Source organism: Lutra lutra, chromosome 8, assembly GCF_902655055.1.
Source record: "Lutra lutra chromosome 8, mLutLut1.2, whole genome shotgun sequence".
NCBI classification, from domain to species: Eukaryota; Metazoa; Chordata; class Mammalia; order Carnivora; family Mustelidae; genus Lutra; species Lutra lutra.
Genome location: NC_062285.1, coordinates 100,834,059 through 100,860,463, shown reverse-complemented (window position 1 = coordinate 100,860,463; position 26,405 = coordinate 100,834,059). Strand labels below are relative to the sequence as shown.

The 26,405-nt window shown below is 33.5% G+C and overlaps 1 long non-coding RNA gene across 1 annotated transcript in view; it reads right to left on the bottom strand.

Moving 5' to 3' along the window:
- LOC125106809 (uncharacterized) overlaps nucleotides 1-26,405 on the bottom strand; it is a 149,313-nt gene that overhangs the window by 12,100 nt on the left and 110,808 nt on the right. The window lies entirely within an intron of this gene.

Here is a 26,405-nt window from a genome sequence, read left to right as displayed (position 1 = left end):
CTATTCCAGACTGGAACTATATCATTTTATTTGTCATCAACTGAATCAGAAATTAGGACTTGTAGTCCATAAAACTGACATTGTCTCCTTTCTTCAAGTTGCACTGATATAAGATGACATGGGTTTTAATAGGAAGGGAGTCTTTTGATAATCAACATCAAAAGAGACTTGTACATAGTTCCTAAATGAGGGATGGCTTTACAGTTGAAGGTGTGAAGTAGTGGCAAATAAGTCAACTTTTACTGGAAAGAAAAAGTATGGTACCACCACAAGATCAGTGTTTATATTTTAATTCAGTACAACATTGTAAAATGTAATATAAAACAAAGTTTGGAATGATTAAAAAATTCAAGTGATTTGTTTGTGTATGTGTGTATACTGCTGAGGGATAGGGAAGAAAATGAAAAAGTAGGAAATAGCTTCTTTGTAACCTCAAAATTCCATTCCTCTGGTACCACTTTTAGTGCCAAAATCTGTATTAGTCTGGTTTCTCTAGAGAAATAAAACTAATAGAATATATAAATAGATAGATTAAAAGAGATTATGATGGATTGGCTCACATGAGTATGAAGGCTAAGAAGTATGTGCTTTCTGTAACCTGGAGGCTCAGTGAAGCCAGCGGTGTAATTCTAGTCCAAACTCCAAGGCCTAAGGACCCGGGAAGGCTTGAGGACATTAGAAGATGGATGTCCAGTTCAAGCAGAGAGAGTAAATTTGCCCTTCTTCTGTCCTTTTTGTTCTCCCCATCCCAGGTTTACTGAGATATAATTGACATATAATATTGTCTAAGTTTAAAAAATCTAATGTGAGAACATTCAACATCTATTCTCTTAGCAACTTTTAAGTATATAAAAAAGTATTGTTAACTATAGTCACCTTGCTGTATGTTAGAGCCCTAGTCAGTGAACAGCTTTCCATTTTTTTTGGATCAGTCATTGGAGCTTTATAGTTTCCTTTGGTGATATACTTGTTTATTCATGATTCTTGTGGCCCTGCATTGGTTTCTGTGCAGTAGAAACTTTCTGAAGTAGTAGGCACATTTTCTAGACTTTATAGATTGGTTTTGGCAGGGGGAGCCCTTTAGCCACCAGCAGAAAGGGTTCACACTGCACCTTGCCATTGACAACCACTCTCTAATCTGAATGGAAACATAGGTATAAAACAGTGGGAAAAAATCATATTTAGAACTTACTTAAGATATTCAGTGGTAATTAAATTGAAAATGTCACATATTGCACACTGAAAACAAGGATGATGGTGATTAGGTTGGCAAATAATCCGAAAGATAAGAAAAAAGCTATTGCCAGGATATTCATGGGATTACCATGCTTACTTTTTTTCTAAGAGGGAATTAAATTTATCAGGTGGGGAATTTTGTCTTTAGAAAAGTACAATGCTCTAAAATGATCATGTTGATTTCAGAAGAATAGTCTTGGGACTTTAAAAACTACATACTCTTCAGTAAATAATTTCAATCGTTTTACTGGAAAAATAAGTTCTACTTTATATGTGCTAAGGCATGTAAGTCTAAGACACCATAGTAAACATTCAGTAAATACTAATTGAGTAAAACTATTAGTATTAATTATGCCAATTATAAAGGATATTACAGTGTGCAATATTGAGCATGTGTTTCCAAACTGTGCTAGACTTATTAAATGATAATATAATGTGTATAAGGATTAATTTTTTTAAGCTGTAAAATAACATTTTCCATGCAATTAGGAATTACATGGTTTCAACAGTTTTAGCTACAGGAGTGAAGAGGCTGTATCTTTCAAAGAGCATTTATTAGTAATAAAAGAAAAAGCTGGTAAGATTACATGAACAGCAAATTCTAGTATTACAAGAATATCAATGTAATGGATGATTTTCCATACTTTTAAAATTTTATATTTAAAATAAAGATCCTTTTCACTTTCCTTTCTAAATGAAGAAGAATCTTGGGCCACCTCCCATTCTGGGCAACTCAAACACAATTTCCAAAGAAGGGACCAGTAATCCTTTAGTCACAAGATAGAAACCGAGTTGAGTACTCAGGGGGCTGGTGAAGTAGAGAAAATTAGTAGCTTCAAACTGACTCTTTTGTGATAAATTTCTGGATAGGAGAGGGTATTGGGAATTGTGATACCATTTTGATAGGAGAAAATATGTTTACTGAGTTGAAAATATATTTTCAAAAATTTATGTTTCCTACCCAGATTTAGTCAAAGTTTAACCTTAAGAGTACAAAACTATTATGGGTTGCGGGAGATTTTATTAAAGATGGAGCAAAATAGTTATGTATGCGGTTATACTCTTAAAATTATGGATTAAACTTCTGTAATTTTTGTTTTCATACATTTTAAATAGGCATAATGGGGCTAGGTAGGTTAGGAACTTTAATCAATAAACTAGAGAGAAAACTGAGAATTAAAATTAAGTCTAATCAGATATATTAGAATAAAAGGAGTTATTTACTGGTGATGTTAATTTGAATGAGGAAAATACTTTTTATCGCTAAAATAATTACTGAAATTTAAATTTTGGAAATAATAGTATTTGCACTCAAATAGTAATGAAGGAATTTAAACAAGATTATTAAAATGAAAAGATTATTTTTATCTATTATCTGTATTTTCTATGAAAATGTATATGATTTTGTTAAGGGCAACAGGATATTTATTGGAAAGCTATTGATGAGTATCTGATATATTGAAATTTAACTGGGCTATGTTTTCCTCATTCAATCAATAAATAGGGGAATATAATATCTATATTCCTGATGTTCTTATGTAATGGCTTTTTTAGCTTGACTTTGGCTATCATTTATGGTCTTTCAGGTCCAAGATAATATGTAGTCTGAAGGATATATGGACTTGAAGAGAATAAGCTTTAACTATTTGGGTGAGTAAATCCCAACTGCAATTATCTTAATTCTTTCTTTTGAAATTTTAAATTACCTATCTAAAAAATTAAGTTCAGAGATAAGACTTTAACGGAAATTTTATTAGAAATTTGCTAGTGACATTGTAAACCTCTATTACTGGTTTTATCTAGGCTACTTTATCATCTCACAAAAACAAGAACTTTGGTCTGAGGCTTTCAGGATTGAGGACATACTTTTTTATAGTTGAGAACAACTGGGTAGAACCTTTGGTATAGGGAAAGGATCACAGGGTAAAACAGCCACAGACAAATTCAGATTTGAAAAAGGGATTTGAATGGGGCATGTTTAGAAGATGGCAGGATAAAGGGAAATGAGAAAGAGGATAAATAGTGGGATTGCAAAGAAATAGTGGAATATTTTGGCTCATGTGGAAAGAGAAGTGCTAGTACAGAATTTTCAATATTCTAAAACTATTATCTCTGGTTTTCTTTTAAAAAATTGATCTATACTGAATACATGGGGGCTTCAAGATGTGATGATGCTGGGAGTTTCACATATGTGTTCCACAATAGCCTTTCTCCACATTAAAAAAAAAAAAAGATGCACTTGCACTTGCTTTGTTAATTTGACTTTTGCTTTCTGGCTGTAAGTGTTTTTACATCTGTATAACATTATAAGTGGGATCACCAATCTTGAATATGATGCAATTAATTTTTAAATATTTGTGGCAGGGTTAAAAGAAAAAAAAAGAATATAAAATCACCACTCTGTTCCAATGCTTATGAATACTGTATACTTTATTTTTAGATAATTGTGAATCATTTTAGCCTCCCTTGAAGTCTATACTAGGTTGGTAAGAAATAATACAGGTTGGGGATTTTGGAGGTTTCAACATAAAAAATACCAGACTTATGAGAGAAAAGAAATATTTTTATATATGAAACCAAAATACTTAATCCCTTCATTTTGGCAGTTACCTAACTAACAAAAGTGATTAAATGAGTTAATGAATAAAGAATGAGGAGTTGTTAAAGGAGAGAGATTGGAGGAATTGAAAGTGAATGAATCAAACATAAAACAACACAGTGGATGACCACAAAACTCCAAGAAGAAAGGGCAAGTGGTAAGCTCCTCAACATCAGTTTTGGCAATGGTTTTTTGGATTTGAAATCAAAAGTAAAGGTAAAAAAAGTGAAAATAAACAAGTGGGACTACATCAAACTAAAAAGCTTCTGCATGGCAAAGGAAACCATCAACAAAATGAGAAAACAACATATGGAACGGGAGAAAATATTTGCAAAACATATATAAGGAGTTAATATCCAAAATATATAAGAATTCATACAACCTGATAACAAACAAAAAGCCCCCACAACAATCTGAGCAATTGAAAAATCACAGCAATTGAAAAAATGCAGAAAACTAATTAATCCCATTCTCCTACTTCTTCCATGAGCACCAGTCAGAATAAACAATCATAACTGACACAAAAACTTCAGTCTGTACCTATTTGTTTAAAAATTCTCTTTAAAAAAATCATTCTAGTAAACTGCAACTTTTTGATAAAGGAGTCCTAGACAAAGGTTGGGTAGAGGATCTGAATAGAAATTTTTCCAAAGAAGACATACAGATGGCTAATAGGTACACGAAAATGCTTAACATCACTAATTATCAGGGAAATGCAAATCAAAACCACAATGAGATATCACCTCATACCTGTTGATTGACTATTATCAAAGAGAAATAACAAGTGTTGGTGAGGATGTAGAGAAAAGGGAACCCTTGTTTACTGCTGGTGGAAATATAAAATGGCATAGCTACTATGGAAAACAATATGAAGGTTTCTCAAAAATTTAAAAATAGAGTTACCATATGATCCAGCAACTCTAATTCTGGTTATTTATGCAAAGAAATCAAAGGTACTAACTCAAAAAAATATATTCATCCCACTTTGCTGAAGTATTTACAATAGCCAAGATATGGGAACAACCTACCTGTCCAGTGAATGAATGAATGGATAAGGAAGATGTGGTGAATATATAATGGAATATTATTTAGCCATTAAAAAAGAATGAAGTCTTGTCATTTGCTACAACCTGGATGGACCCTGAGGGCATTAAGCCAAATGAAATAGGCCAGACAGAGAAGGACAAATACTGTATGAATTCACTTATATATAGAATCCATTAAAAAAAAAAAAAGCCAAAGCCACAGTTACAGAGAAAAATTGGTGGTTGACAGAAGGGAGGCAGTTGGGGTGGGTGTGGGGGGCAAAATGGGTGAAAGGAGTCAGAAGGTTCATACTTTGAGTTATAAAATAAATAACAGAGTTGTAATGCATAGGATGTAAGTATAGTTTATAATACTGTAGTACATATTTGAAAGCTGTTAAGAGACTAAATCATAAAAATTCTCATAATAAGAAAAAATTCTGTAACTGTATGGTGACAAATATTAACTAGACATGTTGTGGTGATCCTATTGTTATATATACAAATATTGAATCATTATGCTATATACCTGAAACTAATATAATGTTGTATGTTAATTATACCTCAATTAAAAAAAGAGGACAATTAAAAAAAAAGTTTTTTTTTTTTACTTTCTCCCATTTTTAGAAGAAGTAACTCCAATTTTCAAGTAAGTGCAAAATACCAAGTAATGAAATTGTTGAGCTATAAATTTACTAAAATAATTCTAATTACATGGCTTGGTTCTAACTTTATATATGGTACAAGATATTAAATAATGATATTATTAAATTATAAGTTTATTAAAAAATATATCTAGATGATTTGGGGTTTTTTACTTTCTTTTGTGCATTTCTATAATGACTAAAACACCAGGACAAATACTGTCTAAACATGTTGGTTATTGCTGTCTTCATTTACAGTGAGACTGAACCAAGTAACTTGTTTAAGATAATATCTCAGGTAGGTTGGATGGCTAAAATCAAGGATTATAGGACCCAAACCACTGTTTTTTATGCTACAATGGTCTCCTAGAGTTCAGTCAGGGAGGAGAGCTATGCTTGAAACATGCACACTACATTTATTTTATTACTGAACATGAGGATGGGAGTATAGAAGTGATATCGTTAGGTACTGTATTTGAGGGTGATTAGGGAAAGCCCTCTTGGATGAAGTAATAATGTAAGAGATCTAAGATAAATAAACCTTCCCTGAATATAAAGAGGGTAAAGAGGGGAACATTACAGGCAGAAAGAAGAAATATAAATGTCTTAAAGTGGAGGCTTGCTTGGTATGCTCAACTACATGCAAGGAGGTCATTGTGGCTGGATCTCAGTTATCAAGTATCGATGCCTGTATAAAACCAAGTGACAGTAGTTCAGGAAGATGTTGGGGCTGAGAAAATATTTTAAGGTATCAACATATCAATAATATTCAAAGGTATGGGAAAAGAGTAGATCACTAACAAAGTAAGGTAGTTGACAAGTGAGGAGGTCCAAAGACTGTACTTCGGAGCACTCCAAACTTTAAAAGTACAAAATAAGAATAGGATCTGGAAAAAGAGTCTGAAAGGGGAGAAACATAAAAACTAAAAAAAACAAAACAAACCAAAACAAAACAGCAGGAAGTGTGTTGTTCCAGAGGAAAAGAGAAAAATATTTCAAAAAAGGAGTGATCAGTTCTGTCGAATGCTGGTATTATAAGATGTTGGATAATTATTGATCATTGAGTTCGGCAATATAGAGCTCTCAGTGATAGAATGAAATTTGAATATAGTAGTGGAGATCGAAAATCTGTTTAGAGTGGACTTAGAAGAAAAATGAGGCAGTAGTATTACAGAGCAACGGAAAATCATTTTAGGTGCTTTGCAGAAAAGGAGAGTAAAGGTAAAGGTCACAGTTGCAGGAGGAATGTATTACTATGTTGCATGATATATATCATATGTATTTATATTTATGTGCATGTGCGTGTGTGTGTGTGTGTGTGTGTGTGTGTGTGTGTGTGTGTATTTAGGTCTGTAAGAGAAAAATTCTGAGTAAAAGGGGGAAGTAAGGAATATTCTGAGCAAACTCCTCAGTCAGGTGAGAGGGCTGCTATTCAGTGCACGTGTATAGTTCTTTTAATTTGCTTTCTCCTTAAAGGAGAGCAAAGACAAAAGTTGACTCTATATAGTTTATTTAGATGTTTCCTATAAGCAAAAGTAAGTCAATAAACAGATCAGAATGGGAAAAAGGAAAAGCCAATAAAGGTTGCATTATTGCAGATTTCAGAGAGACCTCAGAGAAGAATACAGAACCCATGTAGAACTTCCTCTTCATTTTAGTCTACTATGTTCACAAATCCCACTATTAGAGGGTTATCCTCAGGGACATTCATGATGATGATGATAACAACGGTATTTTTATACATAGAGTTGGACACAGCCTAGACTCATAACTGATGAATTAATTCAATCACTGATGTAAAATAAATTTTCCTTCCGAAAGTCCTATGCAATTACCATGACATTGGCAACCCCATCCAGTTGCTGAAAATATTGAGCAGGATAGAAGAAGAGGCATTTTGTTTGGATGGAGGTGCCCATAGGGGCTCTATATATTTAGCAATTAAAAGAAACTTTTACTTCTGTGCACCTCTCTTGAAAATGACTTGGAATTAGGCTAGCCTGTCTCTGGATATACTTTACAAGAAAGAAAAAACCTATATATTTCTATATCTAATAGGAATAATTTCAAATTGTTAGTATAAGAAGTATATTCATGGCCCTGTGTGTGGGCTCTTTAATAATGCCCATTATCTTTCATAGATGCACACAGATATTGACTCATTCTGAATTAGTTAGCACCATTAGTCATAGAATCTCACAGTATGTCTGTAGATTTGCTTTTGTCCTCACTTTCACTGAAGTACAAGAAGGTTAAGTGACTTGCCAATGAATATCAAACATGTTGGTAAAGAAGCCAAGAATAGAACCTTAAGATCCTGACTCCAAGTTATTTATGTCACTGTATTTATTGACTTTACCTTATGCTTATCTTTTCTCTCATTTCTTGGGCACACTTATGATAAATATAATGAAAAGTGACACTCCAATGTTTTAAATAGAGGCTGTACTTTACACCCATGGCAGGATGGAAACAGAATAAGTCTGTAAGACTTGTGCAGTGGGTTTTTTAATTCAAGTCTCATAGTAACCCATTGGACCATCCATTTAATTTCCTAAGGCTGTAGTTTCCACACTTTCCATATCTATAATATTGATATAGTCCTTTCTTAAGTTCTTTTTAAGTCCCACATTCTATTTTTCTAGGAAATAATACTGGAGGATTTGGTCATTTTAACTTCATCTGTATGGTGAGTGACTTTACCATGTAGGGCTCCTTAGTCTTCCTGATCTATTTTCAAGAATCCTTAAAGTACAATTGTTAGGGATTTTGCCATTACAAGACTCCACTGAGCAGTCCATAGTTAGCCATGTCTCTTTTTCTTAGAATGTTAGCCAATTTTAATTTCTTAACATAGAATCAAAATAGTAGCTTCCCATTACTTCTGGAAAAAAAAAAAAGAAAGAAATCATATGCCTGTTAGTTGACATGTGCCTACATATCTATCACATGCTCTCTGAGAATTAAATCTCATGAAAATCCTATCTGTTTTTCTCCCTACTATATTTATCTATAGCTACCAAGATAGTGTTAAGCACAAAGTAACTCAATAAAGACTTGTTTTATAAATGAATTTATTAGGTAAGAAAAGCTAGAATTCTGCCTCATATAGTCTTAGAAATACCACTGACATAATGCCCATGATAAAATTATAAAGCAAATTAATAGTTTTTAGGTGACAACAAATATTTCTCATTGTACTCCTTTCATATCAAGTCCCAATCTTCAGTTTTTTTTTTAGTTCCTATGAATGTTACAATTCTAATTAAAATGCATTGACTTCTTATTTTTGATGTCAGTTTCTATGCTTTGAAAAATTGGAAAATTGGTTCACTTACATTAGTTTGCACAACTGTATACTTTTCAGTTTTTTTATGACACTAAATTTTTAAATTTTTACTATGCTTATTTCCATTTATTCTTAAATCTTGATTTCTTGTTATTCCAAATTTAAATAGCTTTTTTCCTTATCTTTGTTTCCTAAGATGAAGAAATTAATATCCTAATACTGCCCTTTGGCCCTTCCTGTTCTCTACACCCAGACTTTTCTTAGCTATGTCATTCATTATGAAATATCAGGGTATGCTAGTTCTTTGTTGTGACTCAGCTCCACTTCTACACTCCTGAATATTTCTTTCATTAAAATGAGATTCTTGTTATATTCTGCAATTGGAGGCAATTAATGGAAGGAGGAAGCAGTAAGATGTATTTTTCTACTTCTGGTAGTCTGCATGGTATATTTCTTTTCAAAGTGAGCCTGATGTGGGGCTCAATCCCAGGACCTGAGCTGACGGCAGATGCTTAACAACTGAGCCACCCATGTGTCCCTTTTCTGGATATTTTCTTTTTCTACATCTTCATATATAGTGGGCTTCTATTCTGTGCTCTCTAATCTGGTGTTGAGTCCATTCAGTGGATCTTCGCTTGAGATACCGTAGTTTCCATGTCTGGAATTCCATTTAGGTCTTTTTATACCTTCCATTTTTTACTCAGCTTTTTCATGTTTTCCTTTAAATAACTGTACTTAGTGATAGCTCTTTTAATATCCTTGGCTCTCAATTCTGTCATCCCTCTCCTTTCTAGGTCTGTTTTTTTGACAATTTTTTCTTTGTCACATTTTTCTCCTTCTTGTTATAGATAGTATTCTTTTAAATTATGTGCTGAAGATTATGACTCTGTGTCTGGACTTTGTTTTCTTTTCTTTTTTTTTAATTTTTTGGTCAGTTTGGTTTTATTTTATGATCTAACATTTTTTTTTAAATTTTTTATTTATTTTCAGCATAACAGTATTGATTGTTTTTGCACCACACCCAGTGCTTCATGCAATCCGTGCCCTCCCTAATACCCAGCACCTGGCTCCCCCAACCTTCCACCCTTAGCCCCTTCAAAACCCTCAGATTGTTTTTCAGAGTCCATAGTCTCTCATGGTTCACTTCTCCTTCCAATTTCCCTCAACTCCCTTCTTCTTTAAAGAATTTTGGGCTTTAAACATGTAGGCAATTAAATTATTAGTGATTCCATTTGCTACTTTGAGACTTGTTCTTAATATTTATTTGGTGGACTTTCGGTAGACTTTACTATGTAAACAATTTAGTCCCATTACTAAGGTGTGTTCTTTCTGTGGTCCCTACTGAATATCCCTAGTGGTCAATAAAGACTCTCCTCTCTGGTTGATTGGAATTTGAGTACTTCCGTGTGTGGATTCTGGTTCAGCTCACAGTCCTTTGATTGGTTCCTCAACCTTGTGGAGTTTCACCCATGCATATGCATTTAAGTAGTTGTGATGGTTAAGCTAATGGGTTAAGCTATTTATTTATTTATTTATTATTAATTTATTTGTTTATTTAAGCAGCACTAATTTAAATTTTGCTGTAGAAGTATTTTGTAGATGTAGGTAATATCTAAAATCAGTTGACTTTAAGTATAAAAAACTATAACTGATTATATAGGTGGGCCTCACCCAATTAAGTGGAGGCCTTAAGACCAAAGACCAAGTCTTCTGGAGAAGAAGAAATTCTGCCTCAGGACAAAAGCATCAACTCCTGCTTTAGATTCCAACCTACAGTCTACCTTACAGTTTTCAGACTTGCCAGCCCCCAGAATCATGTGAGCTAATTCTTTGTAGTGTCTGTTTATCTTTATCTATCATCTATCTATCTATCTATCTACCTATCTATCATCTATTTATCTATCATCTACCTATCTATCATCATCTATTTCCTATTGGTTATGCCTCTTTGGAGACCCCTGACTGGTAGAGTAAACAATAAAGACTCAAGGGGCTGGGGCATGGGAATTTCTGGAACTTTCTTCGTATACAACTCTCTCATCTCTGGAATTCAGACTTGAAATTTATAGCTTCCTTAGCACCCATGAAATCCAACCTCTGGCTTTTCAATTAAATAAGATAGCATGTTCTGCTTGCATTCTCTCTGTTTCTCAGTGTGTCCAGACAGAATCTGGGGCAATCATAAAGTTCACTTCATTTATTTCTCTTCTTCCAGTGATCATGGCCCTCCTCTACAAGTTGTCCAGTGACTGAAAGATGTTTCACACACTTTGTCCATTTTTCTGTTTGTCTCCAATAAGGAGGTTAAATCCAGTCTTTCTCATTCCATAGTGGCCAGAGCTTGTCCCTTGACCTTCTATATTAGTAAGGTAAGAATTCAATCAATTAGGAATTTCCATTTAAAAATTATATTGGAAGAAATTTATATTCATAAGGAAATATATATTCATTGTTTTGTTTTCAGTGAACTAGAAATACAGAAGTTTCATACATAGGCACTCTTCTTAGATGTTTGCATTACAATTTATTTTCACACTGAGGTAGACTTCCATTTTGATCTCAGCAAGTGTATAATCAATCTTTTCCCTGTTTGAATACTGTTCTCATATGGAGTCTGAATAAATCATGGGTCCACTGAAAGGTCACAATAGGTTATTTGTTTAATATGTTATTTTATATTTGTTTAGAATCATTATCTTTGGGAATTCTTGACAGATATAATAGACCTCTCTGCACTATGACTATGACTAGTCAGCTACCTCTTTTATAGATTTTTTTTATTGCTTTAGGGTATCAAGTTGCTATAAGAATGAAAAAAAAAATCCCATCTCTGAGCCTAGCAGTATAATTTCCATTCCCTCTTCTTCTTACCACTTTTCTGGGCTAATGAGTTTATTCAGAACTTTTCCTCCTGTGTTCACATACTGCTGCTTCTTTCCTTCCTTTATTGATTCATTTCAGGTCTGGTATAACTGGAAAATTACTCCTTTTACAGCATTAAATTTCTGTATTATTTTTTCCATTCCAGTAAAAATATGATGGATATAAGACTTAGTTTCCTTTCTTATGTAATAATGATTGAGTTGCATGTAATGGACAGATAGAAAATGTTTTATATAAAATGGCCTAATGGAAGCACTTTTCCTTGTTTAAAAAACACAGTATCTTCCATTTTTATGTCTATTTGAAGCTATTTCTCAACTCTCAATTTAGCTTTCCCTGGTGGGAGTCATCATTACTTGCTCTTGGCAAGCAGAAAGATTGCAACAAAGTCATTTAGTTTTTCCCATTTCCTTTATCCCATATTTTTTTAAGTCGCCCCTGTAATGAGATGGTTGTAAAGCTATTTTGTTTGCATTCTTCGAATATGTTTTTTCCTTTTTCTGAAGTATTATCCTATGTACCTTATACTCCATTTGAATCCCAGGTTAAAACTCTGTGTGTGTGTTTGTGTGTGTGTGTGTGTTAGCCTTATGTACTCTCTGTCAGTCATGACTAGAACAGTTATATTTTGACTAATATTTATGGGTCTTGAAGAATGTGGTTACTGTGACCATAATTTCTGTGACATTAATAATTTTAAAAATTATGTTAATATTCCTACAGCATAAATTAATCAATCCATGGGATTGGATGTCATTATTATCTAATGTATTGTTTACTATTTACTTTTAGTTTTGTGGTTATCTTATTAGACAAAATAAATTAGCAGAGAAAACTCAAAGTATATTACCCAGAAAATGTTTGTCATTTTGTTCCCTTGTAGTATTAGCAATCAATGTAGGTAGTATTAGCAATCAATGAGATCATTTAAAACATTTTTAATAGTACATTGGAAATAGTTTGTTGTGATTTTAGCATATCATTTTATTAACTAATAAATATTTTATAGTTAGAATTGTGCCATCCTCATGTTTTTTTCTCCTTTATAACATATTTTACTTGGCTGACATTCTTTTTTACACAAAATGTGGGATCATTTCTCTCTGAAACTTGTCAACATTAAATCTAGGACTTTTACATATATTGCCCAAAATAAATACCTCACTTTTATAGGTGTGTTCATTTTAATATGTGAGTTTCATTTTGGATCTTTTTGGTTTAAATATTGCAATGATTGTATCATTTTAATAATATTTCAAATTATTTGGTAAAGAAATAATTGATTTTGATATTATTTACATTGCAGTATCTGAAATTACTGTTTAAACAGTTAAAATTCCAGTTTTCTTCTTAATGCTGATTTTATAAGCATTTTTCTTCTGTGTTAAAAGCTTCCTATAACCCTTTTCTGTTTTCCAAAGATGAAGAAAGCAAAGGCAGATAAGGAAGTGAGATCTGAAAAGATAAAATATCTAAAAGGATGTCACATTAGTCAAAGTTTTAAGAGAAAATTTCATATTATATTCTTCAACTTTAAAATATACTGAAATAGGGAGACTCCATTAGCTTTTGAGATGCTGTGATTATTCCACACCTGTTCTCTCATCTCTCACTTTCATAATTTCATATAAATCATACTTACTAAAAATCAAGAACAAATGCAGATATCAGTGGACCTTTGGAATTGATAATAAAATCACAATCTGAAGTGCCATCTTTGACTCAATAGAATTAACTATTATGTATATCATATAAAGGTAAATATTTGTAGTTGGGTTTGAAAAACTTCTGAAATCTGAAGAACAAAATGCAAATTAATACACTGCTTTCTGTTTATTTTTGAAGCATTGATTACATCGGTGTAAATATTAATTTCTGCGTTAGTTTGTACTGTCAATATATACAAACATTGATATATATCACTGTTGTGAAATGCAAGAGTGGAAATGCCATTTACTTTACGTTGTTAATTCACTCAGGCAAAATATTTCAAAACAAAACAGATTCAAATGGAACATTTTGGCCATCTTCCCTACCTCATTTTACATTTTTTTGTCTTTCCTTATATGTTCCTATTGCTTACTTACCTTATGAATACCGTTTATACTACTACTATTGCTACTGTTGCCAACAATACATATCATTGAGCACTTACATCCCAGTGCATTTTTAAAGAAACTTTAGGAAGTGGGTCTTGGTGTACTATTATTAACCCTTTTTATATATGAGGGAAGTGAAAAACAGGGGAGATTATGTGATTTGACCAAGATCTTGCAGCCAGTAGAGGCACCACTGGTTTATAAACAGTAATATGGTTGCAGAGCCCATGTTCTCTAGCATAATTTTGTAATTCTCAGACCACTATAACTCTAACTATACTAATATCTGTTCCAGTTCAACTTCTAGAATCAGTCCTAACAGAGCTTTAGCAATGACTGTGCTCTGTACAAAAGCAAGGCACTTGGCCTGGATTTGGACATGTCTATGAGCAAAGTACAAATCCATCCTCCCCTCTGTGTCTTCAGGAGACCAGTGAGGTTGTCTGAGGATTACTCTCCCCATGTGACCCAAGGAAATAATAAAATCTAATCTATCTAGGCCATAGCCTTAACTCAAAGGAAGAATGATAAGGGCGCCTGGGTGGCTCAGTGGGTTAAGCTGCTGCCTTCGGCTCAGGTCATGATCTCAGAGTCCTGGGATCGAGCCCCGAATCGGGCTCTCTGCTCAGCAGGGAGCCTGCTTCCTCCTCTCTCTCTGCCTGCCTCTCTGACTGCTTGTGATCTCTCTGTCAAATAAATAAATAAAATCTTTAAAAAAAATTAAAAAAAAAGGAAGAATGATAATTAATATAAGCTTATGTAAATCAGTACATAAATTTAAGCAATTGTAAGGTATCTCATCTGCACTAACATTTGCTGTTATAATGCAGAATAAGAGCTGGGCTAAATACAAGCTGGAGACAGTTTATAACCTTGTGACCACTGGTTATCCCCTCAACCTCAATTTCATCAGGTGTAAATGGAAATAAAAATTAATAACTTAAAAAAATTACTAACTTTATAAGTTAAAGTATTTTAGGTTTTTGTCAGATGACATATGTATGGTGGGAGGCATATGTTAATTCTTCAATAAATGTGAGTTCTCTGATGACTTTCTTAACTGCCCTAGGTAGAATTCAGTAACCCAAGACATGACTTTTGGCTGCTTTTTCCTGTTTATTTTTCCCAATTCTTTTCTTTCTTTAGGCCCTGGATCCTGGATCTTTTGGCCAAATTATAGTTTCTCTTTTCCAATTTTGGTATAACTAAACTGGACTGATTTTTTACATGGTTTTTACTACTTTGCTCTTCCTGATTACATAGCCTGGCTTCATCAGTTGTCTTTTGGGATATGATTCAACCCTGAATCTTTGCCCACTTGCTAGGGGCTCTGCATGCTCTTTTGCTTGCATGTGAGTATGTATGCCAATTTTAAATAGATGTTTATTTTTTTAGGACATGAATTTTGCTTATTTTTAGCTTGCATGTAGTGCTGATCACGTACATTTATGCCATTACTCTCCATTTACATAGTTTAAACATTCAGAGTACTACCAAATATCATTTTCCAAAATTGCCACTGACCTGGCTTGTTTCCTTATTAAGCTCTTTCAACAATGGCTAGAAAGTGGTTGCTACCTTTTTCATTTATTCTTCCGTCATTGCATTATTAGTTCCAGAAGAAACAAACTTGGATGAAGATGAGCCATTTCCTGGGAGAACATGGCATATTCGTCAATGCATGCCCTTTTCACTCTGGCATAGCTTTAGGATATTGTGTTGCAGAGCTTCTCCAATTCTGCTGATGAGAACATTTTCTTTCTTAGGAATATAATTTGTCACCTACCTAATTAATTATTTTATTGAAATGGCCAAGAATTTCTTTTGTCCTCTTTGTTGACCAAGACTTGAAGTTTCTCATATTCCTTTGTATACTTTGCTGTGAAGGCACAGGGTTTTAGGCAAAAGTGATTTGTGACTCTCTGCATGTCTGTTTGTCTCTTCCATTTGGGGACAGCAGTTTGCCATGTTATCTGAATACTATGATGAAACTTGTTGATTTTCACCTTATTCAGCCTTTTTTCTTGTTGTGAGGGTGGGCATGATGACTTCCAAGCCCCATGCACTCCAGAAAGGCAGTTTATTCCATTTCACTGGTAACTAGAATTCTGTGGTATAGATATACCACATCCTGTTCAGCTATTCACCAGTTGAATGACATCTGGGCTGTTTCTAGTTTGGGGCTATTACAAATAAACATGCTATAAATATTCATGCACAGGTTTTCATGTGAATATAAGTTTTCATTTCTCTCGGACAAATGCCCAAGGAATGCAATTACTGGGTATTACTGTAGTTGCATATTTAATATTATAAACAAAAACAGCAAAAATTTAAAAAAAACCCTGCAAACCATTTTTAAGAATAGTTGTGCCATTTTACATCTTTATCAGCAATGTATGAGTGATTCAGTCTCTCCATATCCTTACCAATATTTGCTGTTTTCACTAATTTTTTTTAGCCATTCTGCAAGATGTTTTGGGATACTGTAGTGTGGCTCTGATTTGCGTTTTCCTAATGACAAATGATATTAACATATTTTAATACGTTGATCTTTCATCTGTATAATCTCTTCAGTGAAATGTTCTTCATGTCTTTAGCCCATTTAGTCATTATATTGTTTGTTTTTACATTGTTTACTTTGAGAGTTCTTTATATACTGTAGATACTAGTTCTTTGCAAAATATATGTTTGCAAATCTCATTTGTATCTCTTTAATTTTTTAATTTTTTAAAATTTATTTGACACAGAGAGAGACAACAAGATCAGGAACATAAGCAGGGGGAATGAGAGAGGGAGAAACAGGTTTATCGCTAAGCAGGGAGCATGATCTGGGGCTCGATCCCAGGACCCCAGGACCATGATCTGATCTGAAGGCAGACACTTAATTACCGAGACACCCAGGCTTCCCTGTACCTTGTCTTTTCATCCTCTTGACAGGGTCTTTGCAGAGCAAAAGCTTTCAATTTTGAGAAAGTCCAATTCATCAATTGTCTTCCAATGGAATGTGTTTTTGTTGTCAGGTCTCTGAACACTTTGCCTAGACCAAACCTCCCAAATTTTCTATTTCTGAGTTCTCAGTTCTTATCTATTGACATGCATCTATCCCTCTGTTGTATTGTAGTGACTTGATTACTCTAGCTATATAGTAAGACTTGGTATCAGGTAGAGTGATTCTGTCTACTTTATTCTTCTTTTGTCAAGATTGCTTATAATCTTTTTTCAGTTGCAAAAGTAACATATGAAGGCACACTTGTAAAATATTTTAAATGACATGTGTTTCATGTGTTTCTCAAAAGTATATTTTGGTAACTTTTGGAGAAAAATCTCCCTTTTCAATTGCAGAGGTTATTGGTTTCCCAAATGTGCATTCTTTCTGATGGGCTTAAGACTAATGCTTCTAGCTATACATAATGGCACAAAGGTCTAATGCTTTAGGTCTTTTAGCAAAATATGGCCCTGGGTGAATTCTCACAATGTAGTGGTAGATATTGATAGGATCATGTTGCTTTGCTTTCATCACAGCAACTCAAGATGGCTGGAGGCCTAGTCTTTTGTGTGGTATGACTAGAGAGAAGCTTGAAGCAATTTTGAAAAAGCAGCCTTGTATGCAATGTTATTCCCAGATAGTTAGAGAGAGGATTAGCCTTATCCCCACATGCTTAGTTTCCCTGGTGTCAGAAAGGCTCATTTTAAGCTGATGTTGTCCACACAAATTTGGAGATAAAGTGATTAAGCAGAAATGTCCATGAGCTATTACTTCCAGAATTACATCTAATTATTCTACGTAGGAAATTCCTGGTGCTAGGAAATAGGGCATCTGTCTTGAGCTGATTTCAAGCTGGAAGTGTGTCTTACTGCCTAAATGGGATTAAAATGACCCTCTTCTGATTCATATTCAGAACTTTTTGGCAGGAGGATTGCTTTAAGAGGTGCTGCATCCTGGAGTAGGGATCATTTTGTATAGTGGATGTTGGAGGAAAGCAGTGCCTTCTATAATAGTAATTTGGGCAGATTTTTTTGAAAAATACTGTTTTAGTAAAAGTCCAAATATATTTTCTCTGTTACATCATTTGGCTTGACAAATAGCATATGGAAAGACAGGAAAATACTTATTAGAGTAGAAAGTGATGTAAAGGTGGGGCACCTGGGTGGCTCAGTGGGTTAAGGCCTCTGCCTTCAGCTCAGGTCATGATCTCAGGGTCCTGGGATTGAGCCCCACATCGGGCTCTCTGCTCAGCAGGGAGCCTGCTTCCCCCTCTCTCTCTGCCTGCTTCTCTGACTCCTTGTGATCTCTGTCTCTGTCAAATAAATAAATAAAATCTTAAAAAAAAAGAATGTGATATAAAGGTAACATCAAAAGACTTAAATGTTAATTTTTTCTGCTAAGTAATCTGTAGATAGAAAGAGGCTTGAGGAAGTTTGACCCCTGTTATCCAAAGTGGAATTTAGTGGAAAGATACCAATAGAATAGAATATAATTAATTTTATCATTTTGCTATTTGCTACCCTAAAATCCTTCTTCCACCACCCATTTCATTTAGGAGGATACTTCTCCCCTCATTCAAATCATGGAGTTCTGGTGGAGACTGATCACAATGCTCTTTCCCTTTATAGGTGGCCATGTGATCCACTTAGGCCAACCACAGATTTTAAGCACCTAGCCATAGCAATTGTTTCTATTACGGGCACATGTTCCAAACCAGTTTGATCAGATTTGTTTTCTAGAATTTCTAGGTGACACTGATAGATGTCTGACAGGTAAGCATGAATACTTGGGAGTCAGTATGCTAGGTTCTGAGGGAATGTAAGCTTGAAAAAATGGTAAATAGAAATGAGAATTTTTTGACCCATTTTCCCTGAGTTCAGTCATAACATGTTTTTTCTTCAGTTTGGTTAGTTGAGCTAATAAATGTTTACAAATATGCTTGTGTCTTTACCTTTTTTTTTTCATTCTTTAAAAGTTTTGAGTTTACAACAAAATTGAGAGGAAGGTACAAAGATTTCTCATATACTCCTTGGCCCCACACATTTCCCCCACTATCAACATTATTCACCAGAATGGGACATTTTCACTAAGGATGAACTTACATTGACACATCTTAATAACCCAAAGTCCATAATTTACCTTAAGGTTCAGTCCTGGTGTTGTATGTTCTAAGGGCTTGGACAAATGTATAATGACATATATGAATTATAATATCACACTGAGTATTTTCACTGCCCTAATAATCCTCTGTGCTTTGCCTATTCATCCCCCTCCCATCCTGTAATGACTGATTTTTTTTTTTTTTAATTATCTCCAGGTTTTGCGCTTTCCAGAATGTCAAATAGTTGGAATTAGCAATATGCATTTAGGTTTCCTCCATGTCTTCTCATAGCTCGATAGCTGATTTTTTCTTAGTGCTGGAAAATATCCCCATAGTCTTTTTGTACTGCAGCGTATATAACCATTCACTTTCTGAAGAACATCTTGTTTGCTTCCAAGTTTTGGGAATTATACATAAAACTGCTATAAATAAGTATGTAAGTCTTTGTATGCACTTAAGTTTTTAACTTTTATGGGTAAATACCAAGAAGTTTAGTTTTGTAAGAAATTGTCAAACCGTCTTCCAAAGTGGTTATAGAATTTTCTGTTCCCACCAGCAATGTATGAGTAGTTCTTGTTATTTCACGTCCTCACCAGGATTGGTGTTCTCAGTGTTCCAGATTTTGGACAACCTAGTAGGTGTGTAGTGGCATCTCATTGTTGTATTTCCCAGATGACATACAATATATAGGCTCTTTTTCATGTTGTTATTTTCCATCTGTGTATTTTCTTTGGTGTGGTGTCTGGAGTCTTTCACCCAATTTTTAATGTGATTGTATTCTTAAGGTTGAATTTGAAGAGTTCTTTGTTTATTTTGGGAATTCTTTTGTTTACCAGACATGTCTTTTGAAAATATTTTCTTCTAGTCTGAGTTTGTCTTCAAATTATTTTGAACATTGTTTTGCACAGAGCAGACATTTTTAATTTTAATGAATTCCAGCTTATCAATTATTTCTTTCATTCGTCTTGACTTTGGTGTTGTATCTAAAATGGTATGACCATATCTAATGTCATCTAAGTTTTCTCTTATATTATTTTCTAGGAGTTTTATAGTTTTGCCTTTTGTACTTAGATCTATTATCCATTTTGAGTTAATTTTGGTATAAGGTCTGTGTCTAGATTAAGTTTTTGCATGTGGATGTTTAGTTGTTCCAGCACCATTTTTTTGCAGATACTATCTTTCCTCCACTGCACTGCATTTGCTCCTTTGTCAAATATCAGTTGATTGTATTTATGGGGGTCTATTTCTTGGCTCCTTATTCTATTCTATTTATCTGTCTCTTCTTTCACCAATACCACAGTGTCTTAATTACTGTAGCTTTACAGTGAGTCTTGAAATCAGGTAGCATCAGTCTTCTAAATTTGTTCTTCTTGAATACTGTTTGGTTATTCTGGCCTTTTGCCCCTTCATATGAATTTTGAATCAGTTTATTGATATTCATATAATAACTTACTGGGATTTTTATTGAGATTGTATCAAATTTGTAGATAAAGTTGAGAAGAACTGACATCTTAACAATAGTGAGTCTTCCTCTCCATGAACATGGAATATGTATTATTTAGTTTTCCTTTGATTTCATTCATCAAAGTTTTGTAGTTTTTTTCATATAGATCTTATAAATATTTTTATGAGATTTCTACCTAAATGTTTCTTTTGGGGGGTGCTAATGAAAATGGTATTGTATTTCTAATTTCAAATTCCATTTGTTCACCATGGAAAGCAATGGACTTCTGTCTATTATCCCAGTAACCTTGTAACCTTGCTATAGTCACGTTATTAGTGACAGCAACTTTTTTGTTAATTCTTTGGATTTTCTACATAGATGATAAATCATCTGTGAACAAAGAAAGCTTTATGAATTTCTTTCCAATCTGTTTTTTAATTGCATTTTATTTCTTTTTCTTGCTTTTATGCAGTAGCGAGGACTCCTAGTATGATGCTGAAAAAGAGCAGAGAGAGAAGACATCCATGGATGTACACCATGATCTTAGTAGGAAAGTTTTGAGTTCCTCACTATTAAGTATGATGTTTTCTGTAGGTTTTTTGAAATAAGTAGTCTTTATCAAGTTGAGATATTTCCCTCCTATTCCTAATTTTACTGATAGTTCTTAACCATGAATGGATGTTGGACTGTATCAAAAGCTTTTTCTGTGTCAATTGATGTGACCATGTGGCCTTTCATTTTAAATCTATTATAATAAATTACATTAGTTAATTTTCAAATGTAGAATCAGCCTTGCATACTTGGGATAAATTTCATTTAATCATTGTGTATATTTCATTTTATACATTTTTGGATTTAATTTGCTAATATTTTGTTGAGGATTTTAGCATCTATGTTCATAAAAGATATTAGTCTATAGTTTTCTTACAATGTCTTTGTCTAGTTTTGGTATTAGGGTAATGGTGACCTCATATAATGAGATAGGAAGTATTCCCCTTATTAACTTCTTCTGAAAGAGATCATAAAGAATTGGTATAATTCCTTAAATGTTTGGTAGAAATCGCCCTTGAATCCATCTGGGTCTGATGCTCTCTGTTTGGAAATTTATTAATTTTTGATTCAACTTCTTTAGTAGATACAGACTTATTCAGACCATTTCTTCTACTATCTATGAGTTCTGGCAGGTTGTCTTTCAAGGAATTGGTCCATTTCATTTAAGTTATCAAATTTGTAGGCATAGTATTTCCTACAAAGATACTGTTTATTCATAGTATTTTCTTATTACACTGTTAGTTTCTATGGCATCTGTAGTGATGCTTCTTTTTCATTTTTAGTGTTGGTAATTTGTGTTCACTCTCCTTTTTCTTAGTTAGCTGGCTAGAGATTTATAAATTCTATTGATCTTTCAAAGAGTCAGCTTTTGCTGATTTTCTGTATTGATTTTCTGTTTTTAATTTCATTGGTTTCTACTGCAATTTTTATTATTTCTCTTTTATATGCTTAATTGAATTTACTTTGCTGTTCCATTTCTAGTTTCCTAAGGTGACTAGAGCAAACCAATTCATAGTGCCTGACATATTTCTTGGACTAAGATGAGTTAAACATTGAAAGAGCAAGAAATTATTACAAAAGAAATGACATACCCATATGTGCATGTGTATGTACATACACATTTAGTGACTATTGAAAGATTTCCATTCCAAAATCAAAACTATTTTCTGTTCTCCTTTGAAATGAGAATGTCAGAAATTCATAGAAGTATTTTTAAAAAGGGGGAAATTACTGGCAAAAAAACAAAAAACAAAAAACAAAAAAAGAGGTGGGGGTTGGTGGTGGGATTTCTGATTGCTCCCTTCAGTCCAGACATCCTTGTTTAAAATTTGCCTACCATATCTATTCTCAACTTCTGGTTTTTTTCTAATAGACAGATGTTGGAATTTTCAAGTCTGTTAACCAAGTGCTACTTTTATCATTCTATTCCTTATTATTTAGCACACTATTTTGAAATAATGCCTACATTGGATTTCACAGCCATTTAATTCACTACTCAAAAGAGTAGTATACAAAATTCATCTAATCTATTAAGATTTTTATTATGATTATTACTATTATTATTAATAGTTAATAGTTTTGTTTTACTTTTAGCTATTAAGCTTTACAGTTCTATAAGGTTAACTTATTTATATACTCTTCCATATCCTTAAAAATATAAATTATGCTTATTCATTTTACTGACTTTTCCACATATTTTGCCATTTCTGTAGGTATGGTTGCATTGTTCACACCAGTTCTGGTATTTGAAAGGACCAGTCTCCACAAAGTGTGTTCTCATAGGCTTTTTTTTTTTTTTTTTCATAAGCTTTTACTTAAAGACAAAAGATACAGTAGAGTGAGTAAAAGAGAATGGCAGGTAGGTATCAGAGATCAAAGAGAATGTCAAAGAGACATTCCCTAAGTCCCTTTTTTAATACATGCGTGGACCATGCTAAGTTTCTGGCCTGACCTGCAAATTCTTGTTTTACGGAGTGCTCCTCAAAAAACTCTTACAATCCCTTTAAATAATCAAGCCACACTTGTCAAACAGGTTGGGCTTGTTGCAAACCAGCAGTCAAGACTGATCCTGTGGGTCACCAGGGAAATTTCAGATTTAAACATCACATCATAAATCCCACTACTCTCAACTCTCCACAAGTCAAAAAGCAGACATCCAGGAGTCCCAAGATATAAAGGCTGAACTTTCTCAGTCCAGCTGTTAATCAACTCTGGTTACACATCACTAATATTTTATTTTGAAAGGCTTTATCCAGTCTGTGCCTGTCATATCATTTTATGACAAACTATCTCTAGATCTTATAGAGAAAATGTGGAATGGACTACTGGACAGTCGATTTCAGTGTTAAATTTTCTGGGTATAAGACTTCCAATTTGTTTTCTCTTCCTTGACATTTAGAACACTGTTCAGCATCTTAAATCTAGTAATCCACCTATACTATTTTACGTGGAAGTAGACAATATTTCTCTGTGGTGAATATTTGTCTCAAGAAGCAGGGAACCAGGCTAGAGATGAGAGTGGTTGAGATTGGGATGAAGTTTGTCTACCAAGCAGATACTAGTGTAACTTTACTGTCATGTTTTTTTGCTCCTTATGCCAGCTCATCAAGGTTCATAAACTTTATAACCTGAAGTTTCCCAACTTTACATCAGCTCTTCCATGAACAGATCTTAAAATACATTTTCTTTCTCTGGATTTGTCTCTGTCTCCATTGTTCCTCAGAATCCTTGGTCCAACTTGGTAACATTTTTGTTTACCATTCTTTTTCCTACTTCGGGATTTTTTTTTTCTTTTACAAATATATATTTGGAGTTCCAAAAGGCAAAAAATGAAGGGAGGAAAGACAGTAATTCAAGAATTTTCTATTTTCTAGAATGGGTTTTTTTAATTAAATATAGTTGACATACAATGTTCTGTTAGTTTCAGATGTTCAACATAGTTAACAGTGCTATATATTACTCTATGCTCACCACAAGTGTAGTTACTATCTGTCACCATATAACATTATTACAGTATTATTCAGGATGTTCTATACGCTATACTTTTGTATCCACATGACTTATTTGATAATTGAAAATTTGTATCTTGATCCTATTTTGCTCGTCCCCCCATCTCTCCCCTCTGGTAACAACCAGTTTGTTCTCTGTATTTATGGTTTCGATTCTGTTTGTTGTTATTGTTTTTTAGATTCCACATATAAGTGAAATCATATTTGTCTTTCTATATCTAACTTATTTCATTTAGTATAATACTCTCTACGTCCATTCATGTTTTTGTGGATGGCAAGATCTTATTCTTTTATATGGCCAAGTAATATTCATATATATATATATATATACATATATATATATATATATATATGTATATATATGTAATAGTCTTTATCCATTCATGTATTGATGGACACTTAAGTTGCTTCCATACCTTTGCTATTGTAAATAATGCTGCAATAAACAGGGGTGCATATAGCTTTTTGAATTAGTTTTTTTTTTTTTTTTTTTTTTTCATTTTCTCTGGGTAAATAGCCAGTAGTGGAACTACAGAATCATATAGTATTTTTATTTTTAATTTTTCTCCAAATTCTTTCCACTACTTTCTGTTTCTTTTCTTTTTTGATACTAGCCATCCTGATAGGTGTAAGGTGTAATATCTCATTGTGGTTTTGATTTGCTTTTCCTTGATGATTAGTGATGTTAAGTATTTTTCATGTGTTTGTGGCTGTTTGTATGTCTTTTTGGAATACCTATTTTGGAAAAATGTCTATTCAAGGTCTTCTGCCAATTTTCAAATCAGATTATTTGTTCTTCTCATGTTGAATTATGCATTGTATAAGTTCTTCATATATTTTGGATATTATCCCCTTACTAGATATACCATTTGCAAATATCCTGCCCATTCACAGGTTGCTTTTTCATTTTGTTGGTCATTTCTTTTGCCGTGCAAAGGCTTTTTTATTTTGGTGTAGTCCCTGCTTTGGGATTTTATATTTCTTATTATCTTTACCTTGGGTACGTCTTTTTTGACTTATCATTTTAACCTAGCTATGGCCTTATAATTATTCACATCTTCCGGGGAAATCTTCCCTGATTTATCACTCTGTGTTGGCTTACTCTTTAATATTATCATATAGAACCTGAACTTAGCCTTCAAGAGTTAAAAAATTTCTTTCTCTTCTATAGGATTTGTAGAGGAATCCATAATTCAATGTATTGTATCTGGTTTGGAAAATTCTCCAGTTTGCCTCAAATATAGCTTTTGTCCCTCTTTCACTTTGGAGAGATTCCAGTTACACATATCTTTTCATATTTTTTTCAATTGCCTCTTGCATTCTTTTTCTTTATTTTGCATCTCTTTTCCAATATGCACTTCAATATTAATATTTCATACTCAAATTTCCAATTATCAGTCTGTTGTTTTATTGTGTCCAATATGCCACTGTTCATTATCCCAGAGACTTACCTCTAGGATTGTGTGCATTATTTAAAATTGTTTTATTACATTCCAGTACTGCAAAATGCTGTAGACTCATCTTGTATATTTCCTGTGCCAGTCCTACAAACGGCCACTTCTTCAAGGGTCTTGGCTCCTTTTACTGGTTAATGGTATTAGACACCAAAAACTGGGTGGGAGGTGTGCTTATTGCTATGGAGGTCATAGACATCAGGAAAGAGATTGTTGCTCCCAAAGGATATAAGTCTTAATGGAAAGGCCAGTGTTTACATTTCAGATATGTTGCATTATAAGGTATCAGTTGGGAAGTAATGTTTTCAAAACATGTAGTCAATCAATAGGGAAGAAAGAAAATAAATTTGCTCTCTGCCTTCTTGATGAAATGATTCTAAGCAATGAGATATTGAAGGACATGTGATATTTGGGCTTATGGGACCCATTTCAGGAAACTTCCCCAATTGTTTACTTTTGTTGTGATCTGAAAGGAGCATCAGTTTTTGTTCCCATTTGGCTTCTCTACTTCTCTAGATTCTCTAAATTATCCGTGAACAGTTCTCAATCAGTTTGGGGCTACAGCGTGTTAATTTTGAATTGCCTGAACTGTGAAATCTGATAATTTTGAGGCAGCACAAACTCTCATTGAAGAGTTCTAGTTTTTGTGTTGAAACTGTACCTTAAAAACCTTGGAATATACAATCTTTTAAAATTGAGTTTCACTTTACTTATTAAGAACAACAAAAAAGGTTATCTAACTTGTGATGTTGAAATTTAACAGAAGACTTATATAACATATTTCAGAAGGAAAATAATTATTTTTAGTTTTATCTTTTTAAAGAAATATATAAATGGAAAATCTAGAGATTCCTGAATAGCTCAGTCAGTTAAGCATCTGCCTTCAGCTCAGGTCATGATCCCGGGGTCCTGAGAGTCCCATGTTGGGCTCTCTGCTCAGCGGGGAGCCTGTTTCTCCCTCTCCCTCTGCTGTTTGCCCTGCTTGTGCATGCTCTCTCTCTGACAAATAAATAAATAATCTTAAAAAAAAGTAAATTAAAAGGAAAAAAAAACAATCAAACAAAATCTGAACTCTTGGATAC